This window comes from Cuculus canorus, chromosome 9, assembly GCF_017976375.1.
Source record: "Cuculus canorus isolate bCucCan1 chromosome 9, bCucCan1.pri, whole genome shotgun sequence".
Classification (NCBI taxonomy): domain Eukaryota; kingdom Metazoa; phylum Chordata; class Aves; order Cuculiformes; family Cuculidae; genus Cuculus; species Cuculus canorus.
This window is the reverse complement of record NC_071409.1, coordinates 4209087-4221840: the sequence shown is the minus strand read 5'-3', so window position 1 is coordinate 4221840 and position 12754 is coordinate 4209087. Positions and strand designations below refer to the sequence as shown.

Sequence of the window (12754 nt, the reverse complement as noted above, 5' to 3'; positions counted from 1 at the left end):
AAACTATAAACTTTGTACAGCAGGGATGGTAAACTTTCTGAACTATGGTGGTCCAACCGTACTATAGATACTGTGAGTACAGTACCAGATGTGCTGTCATGGATATCCAGTTCCATTTTGGGAAGTTTCGGGGTTTACTTTACATCAGAAATTACACAGAAAATCTTATCCATGAAGACTTATCACCATGTGATAAATAGGTGAAATATACCCCCTCTGCATGCAAATTTGTGTGTTCCTACTGCAATAGCTGTGGCTCATACTACTTAGAATTACAGGCAGACGTCATGCAATTGTTTCCTTTAAGTTCTTCTGTAATTTACGTCCCAGCAACGTATGGTACTCATGGCTAAGGAAGACTGTGGGAACTATACTTGAGCCTAGTCCACCAGTTATAGGCAGAAGCTGTTTTTCTCACATGGAATGGTATGTTAGCCATCCAGCTTTATTTCTATAGCTAAAAGGCTATCCCTCCTGACAAACACACAGACCAGCAGTTAGTGGTGATTAAGTTTTCTTGCACTTGGAACGGGACAGGTCAAAATTGGTTACAGTTAAATAAGACAGAAAGGTTGTGTGGGTGGGAAAAGGATCAGAAACCTGTGTGTCTCACTTGAAAAATACTGCTCTGCCTAAGTGAAATTGTGGGTAGCTGTCTACTTAAAATGTTATTTATCACCTTACACAAGGCTGGGGATATCCCAGTTGCCAGATTTCAGTGCATCGGTCATTTGTTTTTGTTGAAACATTATTGAACACAAAAACCTCTTTCCTTCAAGTTTCTAAAGTATTGATTTCATAACCACGCACACCTTCCAGACATCTCTCCACTCTTCAGCCCCAAGGAAAGCCAGAGTACAATGGAAAGTATGGAATGAACTCCAATTTCTCATTTATGATATATCTTAATTTTTTTTCTGACCACTGGTATTTTCCTTCTCATGTGAAAACTGAAACTACACAATAAGAGATGGTTCGCACCACTATCCATAATTAAACTTTGCATAATACTTTTTAATGCTCAGCCCAGTCTAAGACCTTTTTTGAAACATAGATTTTTTCAGTAGAACTTGGCAGTTCATAACCCTTAATTCACCAGATGTCTTCTAATTTTTGCTTCCAGCACCCTGCAGTCTTGTATAACATTCACAAACCCTTTCTGCAGAAGGTTCTAAGTGGATCAATTAACATCTAGCTAAGTAAATGCAATTGTTAAAAGCTATTATTATTGTAATCAAACAGACAGCTTTTCCCCTATGGGTCATTTGGTACAAGGGCAGATTTAGCACCATACTAATAACTAATGGCTTATCAACCAGAAGCATTGTGACCTGCTTGTAATTATGGAGAAAAGGCAAGATCAGGAAGTACTTCCACAGTTCACATACGGAAAATACAGAAATTTCAGAAGTATTTAACTTTGAAAGCATTTTCTTCAAATCATCTCAATTGCTTGTCATTGTAAGTGTAACCTCTTATCTCTACTGCAGCAACCACTTCCCTTGGAAAAGGAAATTATGTTCATTCATTGCTTCCATGATGATATTCTCCAAATAATGTATATATAATTAGCCATGCTGTTTCCATAAACCCTTAACAACTTATTATATAAAATGTAATTTAAAACTTCCTCCATAAAAAAAGCTGCTTACTGAATGCATAACATTCAATAATTACTTGACAAACCTCAGCCTCCCTGACCACTTTCAAAGCTACGGAGTAACCAAGACCTTCACAGTGAACTCATATCCAGACTTGCTCACTACTCAGGAATCAAACTTCACATTAATTTTATTGATCTTCCACAGAATTTCAGCTGTGGTTTTTAATTTTGTAAGGAAAGACCAGTGGTTGCAGCAGCAGAGGGAATGGAAAGGCCAGAAGGTACATGTCACCATTTCTAAGAGTTAAACCCAATTCTGGTATCATGCTCAACCCAGAAAACTCTAGGTGACAAAATCTGAAGGCCAATGTGTTCCATGAGCACGATTGTTGTACTTCTTCAGTTCTCACAGTTTGAGCTCTTGTCTTTGGTTTCTAGGGAAGTATGATCTTCTGAAGATGACCAGGGAGCTCACTGCTGTGTTTCACAGTTCTGTGTCTTGTCAGTGAAGGGCACCCACAGAAAGAATGCCTGTTTGCTGTCTTTATAGCACAGGAAGGCATGTTGTGCACATGAAGTTTCAGCTTTATGAAGAAGTAGAGAGATATCCATGTTTTTACCAAGCATGGTGCAACAAAGCAGAATTCAGAGCCTGAAAGTTCAGGATGGGCAAACTTCCTGTGCAAAGCAGCAATGTGTAATACAGCTATGAGCAACTCACTTGCCTTTGCTGAAGATACGGAGAGCTAAACACTAGAGGTAAACCAGACCTAATCTGCCTGAGGTATGTAACAGTACTATAGCTATAAACTAATCCAAAATTTCTCAGATATCCACCAGATTTTTCTAGGAAAAAAATTAACTTTAGCACAATAATGTCAACTTATACCTCATGCTCCATTGTTGAACTATTTTGTGCAAACCTTTTCTTGTAAGCCCTCTGTACTATGGCTACTTCTGAAATGCATCCATAAGGTTGGATTTGCACCTCTCTTTTATCCTGCTACTTTATTCCTTCCCCATAATTTCAGTCCTTTCTTTGCAGATCAGCATGACTAGAGTTTAGATGTCGATTCTTTTTTAATGGTATTCAACATACCATTAAATTACTGCTTCCCTGACCTCCTCCTATTCCTCTTCCCTCTTTCCCTTCAACTCGCTCACTATCTAACAATGTTGCATAGTCTGAGAAAGAAAGCCTGGAATACAACTAGTTTTTTACTGGCTTTCTTACAATTCCTTCCTCTCTGTGGGTCCTGTCCCCCTTCCAACCTGATTTTCATGATTATTCCATACATTTCTGCAATAGTTTCTCTGGAAACTGCCTCACTGTACACAAGGCTCACTTTTCCCCAGGGAAAGCTCTCAGTAATCAGATCATCTCCTTTCCTGCTCTGCCCTGTCCAGCAGAGCACATTCTGGTCATTTGGACAATGTACCAATTTGGGGCTTATGACCATCATGATTCCCACACAGCTTCCAAGAGGAGCAGAGCATCCCACATTAGTGGTACTCTTTCTTTTCTATAACAGCTGAAAATTAAAGCAAACTATCTCAAGCACTGATCTCTCACAAACTATATTTGCTACCACAGCTGCAGTATTACCCATTTCCACCACTTGCTGCAAGGTTTAGGTAAAACTCCATTTTCAGTGTTCAGAGCACAGGATGTAAGTTTGTTGGCAATTTTCTGCTCTCCAGTTCTGAGGATGGCTCCACCGGTACAAGTAGTAGGAGTCCTTGTGAATATGCAAGTATTCACAGCATACTTTGAATTCACAGAGCCACAGCCAACGCCCACGACAGCTTCATCAAAGCAGAGATCAAGTTGGGGGGGAAGCCTAGCATTACAATCATAAATGTACTCAGTTTGTGGCTTAGTTTAATCTGCTTTTCATTAGAAACTTTCTTAAAGCAAGAGGCATAGGAACCAGTGAGTTTCCACTCTAAACATAACACTCAGTAAAATATATAAAGCACTTGATCCACTATCAATTATTATTTTACAGTTACTTAAAAGTTAACATTCCGAGATCTCAGCCAATACAGAAGCTAACATGTTATTGCTCTAGGACTGTGGTGGCAAAGTGCAGTCCATCACTGTGCATGTTACCATCTCTGTGCAAATCAAGTACAAAATGTAAGTAAAACTAGAGGAACTGCCTAACCTCGAAGTCTACAATCTTAATGCATGGCAACACACTGCCCTCTGTTCTAGTACTTAAGTATGGTAGCCAACATCATCCAAGAAGGGATTTAAAGCCTAATGAGGACAAGTCCACAGAGAACACTTGTGGAGAAACCAACAGAAACAGCTGGACTATACTAGAGGATGTAGGAAATGAATTGAGTTTATTAAAACCTTTGTTAGCATTGCACAGGACAAGGCAATGCTGAGATGAGTTTCTTGAGATCTGTTTAACATTTGCAGATTACACATCTGTCCCTCCTGCTTCACAGATATTAATGAATGATATTGCATTCAAATATTGTGAAGACAATTCTTGCTTTTCTAGAGGTAAGGAAGCCAAGACCATTTTTATAGCATTAAAGTTAGGAAATATCAATTTCCCGGCTTGCGAGAATTGGTAGAAAAAATTATTTTAAACTTCATTGTGCTAATACAAGGTTTCAATCACTTTAGTATGTTCTAAACCTACTTTATTAGTAGCACTAAACTTTCTTACAGGTTTAAGTAGTAAAATGTCCACTGTCTTACAGTGGACAGCAGATTAGGCAGATGAATAGCAGTTTAAGAGGCTCCTCACAGAAAGAACAATTCGGAGTCCTATACTTCTCTTCATCTGTTTTTCAACATATTTTAGCAATAAAGATTAAAAATTTAGTATGATTCTCAGCTGGCTTTTTCATGGTGTTTGTGACTGTTCACCATTTGATCTACCCATGTCATTACATAACAAAACCAGGAAAAGGACGAAAACAGGCTGTGTGCTTCAAACACGTAATGGTTAAGAAATATGGCTTTCACAGAGTAGAACATGAAGGAAGTTTCAGTAGGATTTGAAAAGCACAAAGTATCTGCAAATGCAAAAGATCAGGTACAGAACTGAAACCCCTGAGTGGCAGGATCGTTAAAGAAAACAGGAAGGTCTTTTAAGAGTAGGAGGAGAGAGAAGGGTGAGAAAGAGAGAAGAAAAATTAGCAGCACTAATATATTTTAACAAGTTGGTTATGTTTGATGCAGTAGTATAATCTGTGCCAGAATTAAAATAAGAGTTAAGGTTGCAGTCTACATCTATGCAACGGTCTAAGATGGGAAAGAATTGTTTAGTATGATCTATGTAACAGCTTTATTTTAAAATAAGCATGAGCAGGATGAATGGCAAAAACTTTATAACAAGAAGGTGCATCTGATTCCTAAAGACTCTCTCAGGGGACTGAGCAGTAGATGGTAATATCCTGCTGGCATGGCACTAGATACATCCCCTTTCATCAGTGTCTATCATTTGGTTGATTCTATTATATTAAAGTGGACAGTAAAAAGCAAGAGTTCTCCGTATAACATTAATAAAGCTTCCTAGTATGCATCATATTGTATTATATTCTTTGCTGGACAGTCTCATCTGTAATCGCATAACAGATCCATGGCTATTCATTCTTTCATCCTCTATTAGTAACTCATCTGTCTTGGAATACTACCTCTGTGGTGCTGCTATTTGTATTGTAAGGATCTTTTTTTTTAACCTCAAAGCAATGTTTATTTAAGTAATTTACTCCTGTCCAGCAAATGCACTCTACAAATGTAGAGACCCTTCAGTACTGTGTGTTTTATTACCAGGGCAAACACTTTCTCTACATTAATAGATAATAATAAGTATCTGTACCGAACATTTAAGCAGAATGACATTTCAGTTCTTTACCAATCCCTTCAACAGGACTGCTTGAAGGTTAAGTTTCTCTGCCACAGAGGCAGAAAAATATTCCCTCTTTTAAGGGCCACATTCTTATTAAACGAGGGAAGGAAAGATGGATGGGAAGTGGTCTGTGGTTATTGACTCTACAGCTATTTACACAACAAGAGATTGTTTATCTCATGGTACAACACTATTCTAATGCTGAGCAAATTAAAAGGTGACAAGAGCATTTCAAATTTAAAATATTTTACTTAAACATTCAGCTATTTGACAGTTCCAGATTGGGGCAGAAGCACGAGCAGTTAGTTATGAGTGCATAAATATTATAGAGGAGCTAACATTTAGAACTTGGTTGTTCATTTGCAGAAAGGTACAAAGCATGATTGTCAGCAGCAAACTGCAAAGATGTGCAGTTCTTAAACGTGCTTTTATCAACACTGTGGAATCTCTGTAAGAACTTTCCTGTAACTTTCTGGCTGGCCTTTCTCTCCCCTCCCCTTTCAGCTACACAATGCAACAGAAGTGCAAATACATGAAAATGTGAAGAACTAATGCAAAATTGTATTGGAATTTGAAGTTACGCTTAAAACTGAAAGGTCTCTCTCCATCCCAATATTCCCACTGAATTTTTCTGTAGTGCTAGTCAGTGCACTTACTACAAAAATGAGGTATTTCTAATGCAATGCAGTGGCAATTATAATTTGTTAGGGCTTAGAACCATAGCACACGGGGCGAGCTCACTGAAATTTAAAATTCAATCAAGTGCAACAAAAATCACAACAGCTCATTGCTCACCTTCTCTAATTCTAAATCAGCATGATTCAATTTGTCTTTTCTTACCAAAACACTGATGCTTATTATCCATAACCATTACAATTTCCAACACTTCTCTCCAGCTGGGCATGTTAAGGGCGTGCAAAAGAAGTTAACACATTTCAGTAGTGCTTCTGTGAAATGACTGTATGATCTTTCACTCATCTTGTCAAGAAACATGCTGCCATTCTTGATGCTGACATTTCCAAGTTTATTTTTGGAGAGGAAAAGGAGAGAAAAGAGCCGTTTTATATATGTTACAGGCAACACATCAAAGAACTTATTCAAACACACTACCAAGCAGCTCCTCCAAACACTCATTTTTAGGTACAATACAGTTCACTATAATGCACTCAGTCCTCTCTGTCGTAGAGCAGTGTTCATCAGACACTTAATTACTCAGGACAATCTTTAAGGGCAACATATGGTCTAAAATACCACAAGCTAGATAGCTAGTTATCAAGACTGCTTTATTCCAACACACATGTTCCATTATTTCAGATATAAATACAGCTATTTTCTCTCTACTCAGGTCCTAAGAACTGCTCACAAACTACTCTGAATGAATTCTGAAATAATTACTTGTGAGTTTTAGACCTATTACACGTAAGAAACAGCAGAAAGCACAAAACAGACTTTCACAACACTCTACAGCAGTAACACATCAACTTTTCTGAGATCGGCTTCAGCCAATCTCAGACACGGGGGCTGACTTAGGAGCTAGACAAACAAGAACTGCAAACTAGATTTCACACTGTCCTAAATGATGCAGAAACAGATGACTCATTCTCTATCAAGCGAAACAGAAAATAAGTAGAACATCAGAGTTCCATAGCAAAATAGTTTCCAGTCTGGTTCCAGCCCCTTAAGGACCAGAAACCTCCAAATTTCCCTTAGAAACTTTCTTTGTCATCTTTTGTGCAATGGAACACAAGGCAAATCTTTCCCAAAAACATATGCAGGATTATTCAGAGAATGTTTTTTGCAACATATGTACAATCCGTCACAATGTATTTTTCTCACAGAGTAAGTCTGGCCTGTAGACATCTGAAGTATCACATTACACAAAATTCCATTTCCGTTCCCAACTCCCAGCAGGATGGCATATATTTTTTACTATACTTACAAATGTATTTTGGTGACCAAAGAAAGAGATAGGCACTCAATCTGCTCAAGGTCACTCAAAAACCTTACCAGGTGCTTAACTGTTAGTTAAAATTAGCAGGTGAGAAGTACATAATTTGCTTGAATATCATGGATTTTTCCCTCTTCAGGCACCTAAACACTTTGAAAAGCTGGCCCAACGTCATGCAGCACTTCCCACTCCAGCTTGTGTAACTTCAGGAACAGCTAGTTGCCTTCTCAGCCACATATTTCCCTGAAGTAAGTGAATTGTTCTCAGTACAAAAGACCGGATTGGTTTGGATTAATCAGATTCTCTTATCAGACACTAAAGATTGGAAGTAGGAATGCCTAAATCTTAGTGAAGTGGAGGCAAATGTGGAGTACATCCCCAATTAAAACAAATAACATTGTTCCTAATTCAAGTTCCCCCGCAATGAAAATTAAAAAAGCTCCACACAACAAATTAAATTAAATACAGCTTTCAATAACAGAGCAAACCTACAGTTCACTATAGTTAATCTCTGAGGCATAAAACCACAAGACATTGAATCATGTGCCTAAATGCAGGATGGCAGACTTCTTATCTCTCCTGGTAATTCCTTCTCCTAAAAATATAAATCAAGAGAAAAAAAATAAAGGTAATATGTTTCCACACAAAAGAGCACTAGGAGGTATTTCTTAGTTAAGTAAAGCTCTTCCTGGACTCACTACAGCTTTTTAGGAGCACATTAAGTGCTGTTGTACAACATGTGCGTTCCACAGGACAAACAGAAGTGTTCATATAACAGCTTGGGCAGAGCAAGATTTCCCTTCCTTCATATTCCATTAATTTCTGGTGCGAGTGCTCCTTATTTTTATAAGATTCAGCCTCGTAAACCTATACCGTGGGTCATTTCAGGGCTTATTTGCTGACAATTTGACGTCTTCAAAGTATTTGCTGAAATAACACTTTTTTCATTATTTTCTTTTTCCCTTGATAGGATAGCAAAACTCCCTATAATTGCACCAAGGATTTTAAAACTAGGTATTTCCATGTTTAAGATTCATGCAAACAGCTTTATTTGTTGTAATTAGATATCTAAATTCAATCTACTGTCTGCATTGCACATATGCTTGAATGGGATCCTGCAAGGTACTAAGATCTCTCCCTTGATAAGAAAGCTATTAAAGCACAACAGTATCCACCGAGAGAAGGCAAAAGTTATGCAGATGTGCTGGCTAAATAGAAGGCAGTTTGCTCAGCAGCCTGCATGCACAGATACTACTGAAAAATGGAGTAGTGGAGGGAACAGAACAGTTTGGGGCTGCTTTTGATAAATCCAATCTCTCAAATTATCTCATTAGAGACTAAGTCTAAGGAGTGTTCATTTCACAGACACTGTGTAACAGGTTGTAAAAATGATATGATGTTTTCTTTGAAACTTCAGATATCTCTGATTGCCACGCAGTAATATAACCTTTACTCACAAGTGAAGGATATGTTGTCAAACAGAGATAGCAATCAGCCTTCAAAGGCAATAAGCATATTCCAAAGGATGGCAGGCATAAAGCAGTTTCACAACTGTCCCTTAGTAGAGCTCATCTACCTTCCAACCATGGTGTACTTTGCCACTGTCACTGTACAACAAGGCACTATCTGAATCCTAGGACTGCTGGCTGAAGATGTTGCTCTAATAGTCACAAGGAGGAAAGGGGACTATTTTTCCCCTCTCATCCTTAATATCGTTCTAATAGACTTCTTTTTCCTAACTTTCAATGTCCATCAGTTGCAATCTCTTGATAACAGAGCTAATTGGGGCAACAGTCCTCATCCCAAAAAGCTGATTTTCAACTGGGAGGCGATAGAGCACAATACCCTGATAACCAACACACCTTCTTTTCCCAACAGGGTTGTCTTTTACAAAGGCAATGATAAACATCACCCTAACAGATACAGAGCTTACTACAAAGACATCTGCTTATGTTGGAAAAAACTACCCAGGTGACTATATTTTTACAAGTAATGCATTTCATTTCAGCACAGGATTCTGTATTCCCACTGCCATGAAGAGACACTTCCCACAAGGAGTCTAATGGTACAGAAGAGATGCTTCTCAGCTCAAGCCCTTTGTACATTGTCACTCTCACAGGGGCCAAAACTAATGCTTCACATCTACCGCTTTCACACACATGACAGTCTGTGTCTATGGTTCATGAAAAGGAAATACTCATCTCCACATCGTATTTTAATCTGCTCAACCTCAGGTCATCTGGAAATCCTCATACAGTCAAGGTGAAGCCAAACAACTAACAACTATAACTTAAAATTAAGTCTGAAAGCGGCAAGTGAGAAAAATCTCTAGAGATTAGAGTGGATACTTTCATTTTGCACTAAGTACCAAATAGTTTTAAGGATACAGAGGTAAACATAGTTGTTCTGTCTTAATCATTCAGCTTCCTTAAGTTCTTTTTGGCAACATCCTAGGCAAGCTGTTATACTAATTACATAATGGATTACAGATAAAAATATACTTTAACATCCATCAATAAGGATTCTTTCTTTTCTTTTCCTTCCTTCCTTCCTTCCTTCCTTCCTTCCTTCCTTCCTTCCTTCCTTCCTTCCTTCCTTCCTTCCTTCTTTCCATTGAATTTTTGGTTTTCCTTTTTATATTAGTATATATTATAAAAAAACCTTACTGGCATAGTTCTCACGATTTCCAGAAAGCTTTTAATAAAAATTTGAAAAAGTAACTTTCAAGCATTCTCTTAAAAGTAACTCTCCTAATCAAGTTAACTTGCTTTTCACATATAAACTAGAGAAACATCATTATGATCATGATTCTGAATTTCTGGGGAATCTTTCCTAATTTGAGTTTATATTTAGGTGTCAGTTCTTCAATTTGGATATCATCTAGTTCAATTATGCCTCTCTTTACTTTTACTTTTCTAGTGAAAGACAGTTTGCCATTCTGCTATATATCTATCCATCTGTACATTTTCTTCTAAAATACACATTTTAAGAACCTTTATTTTCATTTGTATCTTCTTCTATATTAAATGCACTTGCTACTTTTTATTGAAAACTGAAATTACCGTATTTATCAATTCCCTATTTCAATTCAGACACCCCGTGGCAGCATCAGTAAATCAGATCTAAACAATCCTTCCCCTGCTTTGCATGCATGTGCATCCAGTTCCTCAAACCATATGGCATCACTGCTATTAGAACCTATCTTGTCAGATGTCTGGGAGAAATCTTACCTTCAGCAATGTGTCCTGAGTTATATTGCTTGGCCCATCACCAAAGAGTCTTTAAATTGACTGACGATGCACATGATTAAAGAGCCATCTTGCAGTGTCAAGTACATTGCATTTGCATTTTAATAATGCAGAGGACACCAATTCATGTCACTACATCAGACAACATTGGGATTTTTCAAATTATATTTTTTTAAAGATGACTATAAATTTCCATCTTAAACGCTATTTCTACCAAATAACTACCAACTTAAAGCCAGAAATTCACCAGAAGGACAGACAGACACCTACTACGACAAATTATTTTCTAATAAGATTTAGGATGCACAGGAGAATTAAACACTGGCTTCATTGCTTGAGTAGGATACAGCAGAATGAAACCTGAGCCTTTCCCACAGCAGGAGTGCTGTTGTAGAGCTGCAGAAGCAGGCAGAAAAGAATAACTGTACAGCACTGTGAGAGAAATATATTTATGAGATTTACAACACAGAGCATCCCTTAATCAAAAGGAAATAGAGACTTATCCTGTGTTCTAAGAGATATGCAACAACACAGGATAATAGTATTCAGTTACCTAAAAGATTTTGCTTCTGGGTTACTGAGCTAGTAATTTTTTCTAGCTGAAGCAGTAAACCTGACTTATGGCAAAAAGAAAGCATTCAGGAAACGGATACATTCACCCACCTAGGAATTTTACTAGGTCTAGGATAACAGTTCTTTAACTGCCCTGCACTGGTAGTGACGCTGTGAAAGAAAGTAAACAAGCAGAATATTGTGATGAGTTTTTGTCAATATAGTTGTATCTAATTTGTAATCCTTAAGGGACAGTGACTTTAGGTCATTAAGGTTATCACAAGAGTGGCTTTAATTTTTTTTCTGAATGGCTACATGGAAATCAAATTTGAGCACTAATTGCAACAGCTGATACAGCTTACTGTTCACCTGGATTCTAGAACTTTAAGCAAAATCTTTCCATCATCAAATCTTACCACCTATGAGGTATGCAAAAACTTGAAGTCTAAGATATTTGACTTTGTATCCTTATTAAGTGTTCTCCAGATGAGGTAGAAGAACTATTTCTGTTTGAAAAAATGGGTTCTTTAAAATGTTCTAATGGATGATACCCTGTATCAAAATGACACTTCAGCTTTTATGGCCAGGCATGAACAAGCTAAAGGAGATATTTTCTTAGCAAAATTGTGCTTGTCATGGAAGTATCAAAGAAAAAAAAACCATACTGCTTTCTATAGATTCTTGTAATTCAAAAACTATCAATCAATATTCCAGTCCAATGTCTGAATAATGCAACCTTTATCTGATGAAGATAAGAAGTGGCAGTTGCAATTACAAAACTTTGCAATAGAATAAATACAATTATGTTATAGATTACAGTTACAGATATTAATGCCTGAAAAAATCTTTGAAGGGAAAACTTAGGAAGCTTTAATGGCAATGAAAGCACTTAAACCGGATTCAGGTTTTCAATACACATTAAAGCTAGCCCAGGAGGAAGCATACTTTAGTGGAAAATATAAAGGGTTATACTAGCTAACTTGCTCTGACTGGTGGCTTATTTCATGACCTTGGCCAAATCACGTCACTCATCAAGTTTTTCCGATTTTACAAAGGCTAATGATTTTTAACTGCTTCCTTGAAGCTTCTGGATAAAAAGCATTGAATAAGTGCTCAGGAGAATTAAGGAATGAATAAATTCAGTATTGCCCATTTATTTTGAAAATCAAGGTCAGCTTTATCCATTATTTCTATTATTTCTATTATTACAGCATAATTTTTCATAATGAAAGCCACTTTAATAAAAGGTTGTTCTCAAGCCAGCAGGATCCACTGGATGATTTTTTGTTATTATCAAACTCAGTAACATGATCACTAGTGACATTATTAAATCTCCAAGAGCTAAGCCAAAGTTAGAGAGGAGGAAGGCTTCTAACTAATAAAGTGTGTAACACCTGCCACCAACTCCATCAGCAAAAGCAGATGGAGTAAGAGAGAAAAGAATGACTGAAGAAACAGTCATTGATAAAAAAAATAGAAAAAATATCCAATGGCATAAAGCTCATTATTTTATTTTTAAAAGATTGAT

The 12754-nt window shown here is 37.3% G+C and overlaps 1 protein-coding gene across 2 annotated transcripts in view; it reads right to left on the bottom strand.

Annotated features, from left to right (window-relative positions):
* CLSTN2 (calsyntenin 2) overlaps nucleotides 1–12754 on the bottom strand; it is a 558864-nt gene that overhangs the window by 514706 nt on the left and 31404 nt on the right. The window lies entirely within an intron of this gene.